General features: G+C 52.5%; 1 protein-coding gene across 2 annotated transcripts in view; it reads right to left on the reverse strand.

The window, feature by feature from the left end:
• LOC122558791 (solute carrier family 41 member 2-like) overlaps nt 1-4,724 on the reverse strand; it is a 37,414-nt gene extending 32,690 nt beyond the window's left edge. The window contains exon 1 of one of the 2 annotated variants that reach the window (XM_043707569.1): nt 4,434-4,724. The gene's annotated coding sequence lies outside the window, so the exon portion shown is untranslated. Of the gene's footprint in view, nt 1-442; nt 526-4,433 lie in introns of those variants that run through there. The other variant, XM_043707570.1, reaches the window with a different exon arrangement.
• Nucleotides 4,725-6,515: the final 1,791 nt, after the last annotated feature.

Below are 6,515 nucleotides of genomic sequence, written 5' to 3' on the forward strand. Positions count from 1 at the left end.
ACAGCAATCCTGCAGCAATGCACCTCCACAAACCCACAGCAATCCTGCAACAATGCAGCTCCACAAACCCACACCAATCCCGCAGCAATGCAGCTCCACAAACCCACAGCAATGCAGCTCCACAAACCCACAGCAATCCCGCAGCAATGCACCTCCACAAACCCACACCAATCCTGCAGCAATGCACCTCCACAAACCCACACCAATCCTGCAGCAATGCGCCTGGAACATCACAGTGGTGTACAGGCCCTTCAGTTCTCGATGAATGATATATACTTGCAGCCAATTGCCAACTCACAGCAATCCTGCAGCAATGCAGCTCTGCAAACTGTCAGCAATCCTGCAGCAATGGACTTCTGCAAACTCCAATCAATTCTGCACCAATGCACCTTTACAAACCTCCAACCCTGAAACTGTTGACATGTTTCATGAAAATTCTAACCTGCAATTTCTTTTCCAGCTTTTAAATCCTAGAAATCCAAATGACTCCTGAAGAAGGGCTTATGCCCAAAACGTCGATTCTCCTGTTCCCTGGATGCTGCCTGACCTGCTGCGCTTTTCCAGCAACACATTTTCAGCTCTGATCTCCAGCATCTGCAGACCTCACTTTCTCCTCACGTAAATGAAGGCCATTCAGCCCATGGTGTCTGTGCTGATGTACCATAAGACTTCAAAGCAGAAGTATGGAGTGTGTGACATCAAGGAGCCCTGGCAAACCTGGAATCAATGGGCAGAAGTGAGGGCTGCAGATGCTGGAGATTAGGGTCTAGATGAGAGTGGTGCTGGAAAAGCACAGCAGGTCAGGCAGCATCCGAGGGGCAGGAGAATCGACATTTCGGGCAAAAGCCCTTCGTCCTGCTCCTCAGATGCTGCCTGACCTGCTGTGCTTTTCCAGCACCACTCTAATCTAGACTGGAATCAATGGGTATCAGGGCAAACTCCCCTCTGGTTGGAGTCATAACTGGCACATTGGAAGATGGTTGTGGTTGGTGGAGATCAGCCATCTCAGCTCCAGGACATCTCTGCAGGAGTTCCTCAGGGTAGTGTCCTAGGCCCAAACATCTTCAGCTGATCCTTCTCTGCACCTTCTCTGTAGCTGTAGCACTCTATTCTGCTCTCTGCAGGAGTTCCTCAGGGTAGTGTCCTAGGCCCAAACATCTTCAGCTGATCCTTCTCTGCACCTTCTCTATTCTGCATTCTATTTTATTACCATTCACAACTCCTCAGATACTGGGACAAACACAGGCAATGAATTGGCCATGCTAAATTGCCCGTCGTGTTAGATGCATTAGTCAGAGGGAAATGGGTCTGGGTGGGTTGGTGTGAACTTGTTGGGCTGAAGGGCCCGTTTCCATACTGTAAGGAACCTAAACAAAAGGGACTAGTTCAGGGAAACTTGGTCTGTTTCTGTGCTTTATGACTCAATGACTCTATGTTCAAATACAGCAAGATCTGGACAATCTCCAGGCTTGGGCTGACAAGTGGCAAGTTACACTCACACCACACAAATGCCAGAATATGGCCATCTCCAATGAGAAAGAATCTAACCACTGTCCCTTGATATTCAATGGTGTTACCATCACTGAATCTTCCACTAACTACATCCTGGGAGTTACCATTGATCAGAAACACAACTGGACTCACCACATAAACACAGCGGCTCCAAGAGCAGGTCAGAGGCTGGGAATCCTGCGGTGAGTAACTCTCCTCCTGACTCCCCAAAGCCTGTCCACCATCTACAAGGTACAAGTCCAGAGTGTGATGGAATCCTCCCCACTTGCCCTGGATGGGGGCAGCTCCAACAACACTCAAGAAGCTTAACACCATCCAGGAGAAAGCAGCCGCTTGATTGGCACCACATCCACAAACACCCACTCCCTGCCCCACCGACGCTCAGTAGCTGCAGTGTGTACGATGTACAAGATGCACTGCAGAAACTCACCAAAGATCCTCAGGCTGCACCTTCCCAACCCACAGCCACTTCCATCTAGAAGGACAAGGGCAGCAGGTACATGGGAACACCATCTCCTGAAAGTTCGTTTCCAAGCCCCTCACCATCCTGACTTGGAAATATATCGCCGTTCCTTCAGTGTCACTAGGTCAGAATCCTGGGATTCCCTCCCTAAGGGACATTGTGGGTCTACCCACAGCACATGGGCTGCAGCGGGTCAGGAAGGCAGCTCACCCTCACCTTCTCAAGGGGCAGCTAGGGACAGGCAATAAATGCTGATGTATCCAGTTCCTGAATGAATTAAACTAATTTCTCTGTGTAAAAATATATTTTTGTCACTTCCCTCTCGGATTCTCTTATGTCTCACACCTCCAACGAACTTGTCTGGCGGATGGGTCACTGTTTCTGCAGTTTATTGTTTTGGTGCTGGTCTAATCAGGGCTCCTCTGTAATATCCTCTCTGCTCTGATCTGATTTGCCCCAAATTCCCCCTCACACCCTACTCTCTCTCCCCCTCCAGTTTCAAAATGAGCCGAGCCTCCCAGGATTCCCCCTCGTACTCTCCCTTTTCCCCGACTTCCCAATGCTGTGACAATGTTGAATAATGAGGAGAGGTTGAATAGCCCACTCATGTATCCGGTGATACATAGAGAAATGATTGGTGAAACAGAGAAACATAGAAACTGGGAGCAGGAGTAGGCCATTCAGCCCTTCGACCCTGCTCCCGCCAGTCAATAGGATCATGGCTGATACTCTATCTCAATGCCAGTACCCTGCTTTCTCTCCATATCCCCTGGTACCTTTAATATCTACAATTGTATATCCCTCTTCCTCGAATGTACTGAGTGGCCAGATGCCCACAGCTGTCGGTGGTGGAGTATTCCATAGATTCACCTGAAAAAGAGGTTGTAGGAGAGCATTCCCGGGGTGGGAGGGGTCTTTGATGATGTCGGCAACCTTTCCGCATGTAAATGGAGCCCGTGGATGGGAGGGTGGTTTCTGTGATGGGCACACCACCCTCTGTAGTTATCTGTGGCCCTGGGCAGACCAGTTACATTAATGCAGCAGGACAGTATGCTCTCAATGGTGCGTCTGTAGAAGGTGGTGAGGGACTTCATGGACACGCTGAATTTCCTGAGGCATCTGAGGAAGAAGAAGTGTCGTTGCACCTTCTTGACTGTCGCATCAACATGGGAGGTCCCGGACAGGTTGGTGATCGTCACTCTGAGGAACGTGATGCTCTCGAACCTCTTCACATCCAGCTCCATTGCTGTAGCTCGAGGAGATGCCCAATGACACATCCAGGACCACTTTGGTAAGTTCTCTGGGCTGTAGATTACCAGGCTCTGGGAACATGTTAGCCTTTAACCTCATTAATTTCCCCGTACTATTTTACTAATACCAAATGACTTCAACTCCCTCCTCTCCTTGAATCCCGAACATTGCTGGAAAATTGTGTGGTCTCCTTTATGAAGGCATCTGATCTTCTTGAGATCTACGAAGATGCTGAGAGGATCTGACAAGTTGTGTGCTGAAAGGATGTTTCCCCCTGACTGAGGGACTCGAAGTCGAGGACACAAATAAGGGAATTTTCAAATTAAGGCAGGGGTGAGCAGGAATGCAGTCTGAAGAGAGTCACTATTCTGCACTTCTCTCCCTCAGAGAGCAGTGGAGGCCGGGCCAATTAAAAATATTCACAGGTGAGTGAGTGATCGACCTGGTACATTCAAATCCCGTGCTGGTGAAGTCAACATGAAATGCCCACTTTCTCAACCTCACTCCCTCATGCGGTGACTGTCAGCTTAAAACCAGCACCATTCAGCTCTCTCCAATGACAGAGCATCCCCCGGGTCCTCATTTTGATCAGCCTGAGCGGGGATTACAGGGGTTAGGCCGCAGTCAGATTAGCTATGACCTTACACGAACAGCAGGGGTGTCTCAAAGGGGCTGAATGGCCAACCCTTGCTCCTACTGCTTATGTTCTCGGGAACCCCTGGTCCAGAGACCCCGCCTCCTCTTCCAGCCTTCCATAGACCCAGCAGGATTCAGTGTAACCTCTTCCTTCTCCTAACCTGCAAGGTCACCCACATTCCCCAGGGGGCAGCAGCCTTCCCCCTGGGTCCGAGTGATTTCCTGACTTCGATTCCCACTCCACAGATCGGAGCACACGTCAGAGGGGGCCGCCCTTTAACGAGACAGGGAACTGAGAGGGCACATGGGTCAAAGTCAAGGCCTGGAGGCATGGACCATGCATCTAGAGTTACGGGTTGTCAGTGAAGAGATGGCGATGGCCTGAGGTGGTGGAAGGCGCTATGTAAATGCAACATTGTTCTTCCTTCAATGGCACGGAAAGGGCCATTGAATGCTCTAAGCTGAACCTTTGGTGGGCCAGTGTGAGGTTTGACCAACACAAATACTTCAGAAGGTTTAACAACAGGAATGAAAATGACAAGATTTATTTTAAAAGGAATATTTTACCTACCTTTTGATGAACTTTCGGATATCACCGATCCAGCTCAGGGGTTGCTTTATCCAACAGCACAGACCCAGTCAAGAGGGTCAGGGCTATTTTTATTTCAGTGACACAGTTCCCAGCTTCAGGTTTCACTCTATTAGCATTTCCCTAATGCTGGAATCCAAAAAGAACTCAAAGACATTTAAGATGATGGCCAGTGCTGATCAATGTGTTTTTTTAAATCCTCCCTGGGTGATCGTGAAACCAGGTTACCCGCTGCATCTGTCTCCAACACATTCCACAAGCACCAGCCGTGCTCACAGGCTCAGGGAAACACTGACTGGGCCAACATGAGGACTGCAGATGCTGGAGATTAGAGACAAGGGTAGAGTGATGCTGGAAAAGCACAGTACGTCAGGCAGCATCCGAGGAGCAGGAAAATCGACGTTTTGGGCAAAAGCCCTTCATCAGGAATGAGGCAGGGGGACTCAGGGGTGAGGAGATCTACTGACTGTGTCTTCGTGGGAGGAAGGCATTAAGTTTAACACAACGAGGCAACCCCGAGAGAGGCCCAGGGTCACAGCACAACAATAATTCATTACAGAGGGAGTGACACACTATCGGAGGGTCAGTGCTGAGGGCGTGACACACTGTCGGAGGGTCAATGCTGAGGGAGTGCCGCACTGTCGGAGGGTCAGTGCTGAGGGAGTGCCGCACTGTCGGAGGGTCAGTGCTGAGGGAGTGCTGCACTGTCGGAGGGTCAGTGCTGAGGGAGCATCGCACTGTCGGAGGGTCAGTGCTGAGGGAGTGTCACACTGTCAGAGGGTCAGGACTGATGAAGTGACACACTGTCGGAGGGTCAGGACTGAGGGAGTGCCGCAGTGTCGGAGGGTCAGTGCTGAGGGAGTGCCGCAGTGTCGGAGGGTCAGTGCTGAGGGAGTGCCGATCTGTCAGAGGGTCAGTGCTGAGGGAGTGTCGCAGTGTCGGAGGGTCAGTGCTGAATGAGTGCCGATCTGTCAGAGGGTCAGTGCTGAGGGAGTGCCGCACAGTTGGAGGGTCAGGGCTGAGGGAGGGTCGGACAGTCGGACGGTGAGTTCTGAGGGAGTGCCGCACTGTCAGAGGGTCAGTACTGATGGAGTGACACAATGTCGGAGGGTCAGGACTGAGGGAGTGCCGCGGTTTCAGAGGGTCTGTGCTGAGGGAGTGCCACACTGTCAGTGGGTCAGTGCTGAGGGAGTGCCGCACTGTCAGAGGGTCAGTGCTGAGGGAGTGCCGCACTGTCAGAGGGTCAGTGCTGAGGGAGTGCCACACTGTCGTCGGGTCAGAGCGGAGGGCGAGGGAGTGCCGCACTGTCAGAGGGTCAGTGCTGAGGGAGTGCCGCAGTGTCGGAAGGTCAGTGCTTAGGGAGTGACACACTGTCGGAGGGTCAGTGCTGAGGGAGTGCCGCACAGTTGGAGGGTCAGTGCTGAGGGAGTGTCGCACTGTCGGGAGGTCAGTGCTGAGAGAGTGCGGCACTGTCGGAGGGTCAGTGCTGAGGGAGTGCCGCACTGTCGGAGGTTCAGTACAGAGGTAGTGCCGCACTGTCGGAGGGTCAGTGCTGAGGGAGTGCCGCACTGTCGGAGGGTCAGTGCTGAGGGAGTGCCGCAGTGTCGGAGGGTCAGTGCTGAGGGAGTGCCGCACAGTTGGAGGGTCAGGGCTGAGGGAGTGTCGCACTGTCGGAGAATCAGTACTGTGGGAGTGCCACACTGTCAGTGGGTCAGTGCTGAGGGAGTGCCGCACTGTCAGAGGGTCAGTGCTGAGGGAGTGCCGCACTGTCAGAGGATCAGTACTGTGGGAGTGCCACACTGTCGGAGGGTCAGTGCTGAGGAAGTGCCGCACTGTCAGAGGGTCAGGGCTGAGGGAGGGTCGTACAGTCGGAGGGTGAGTTCTGAGGGAGTGCCGCACTGTCAGAGGGTCAGTGCTGAGGGAGAGGCACACTGTCAGAGGGTCAGTGCTGAGGGAGTGCCGCGGTATCGGAGGGTCAGTGCTGAGGGAGTGCCGCAATGTCTGCGGGTCAGTGCTGAGGGAATGCCGCACTGTCAGAGGGTCAGTGCTGAGGGAGTGACGAAC

Source organism: Chiloscyllium plagiosum, chromosome 18 (assembly GCF_004010195.1).
Source record: "Chiloscyllium plagiosum isolate BGI_BamShark_2017 chromosome 18, ASM401019v2, whole genome shotgun sequence".
NCBI lineage: Eukaryota > Metazoa > Chordata > Chondrichthyes > Orectolobiformes > Hemiscylliidae > Chiloscyllium > Chiloscyllium plagiosum.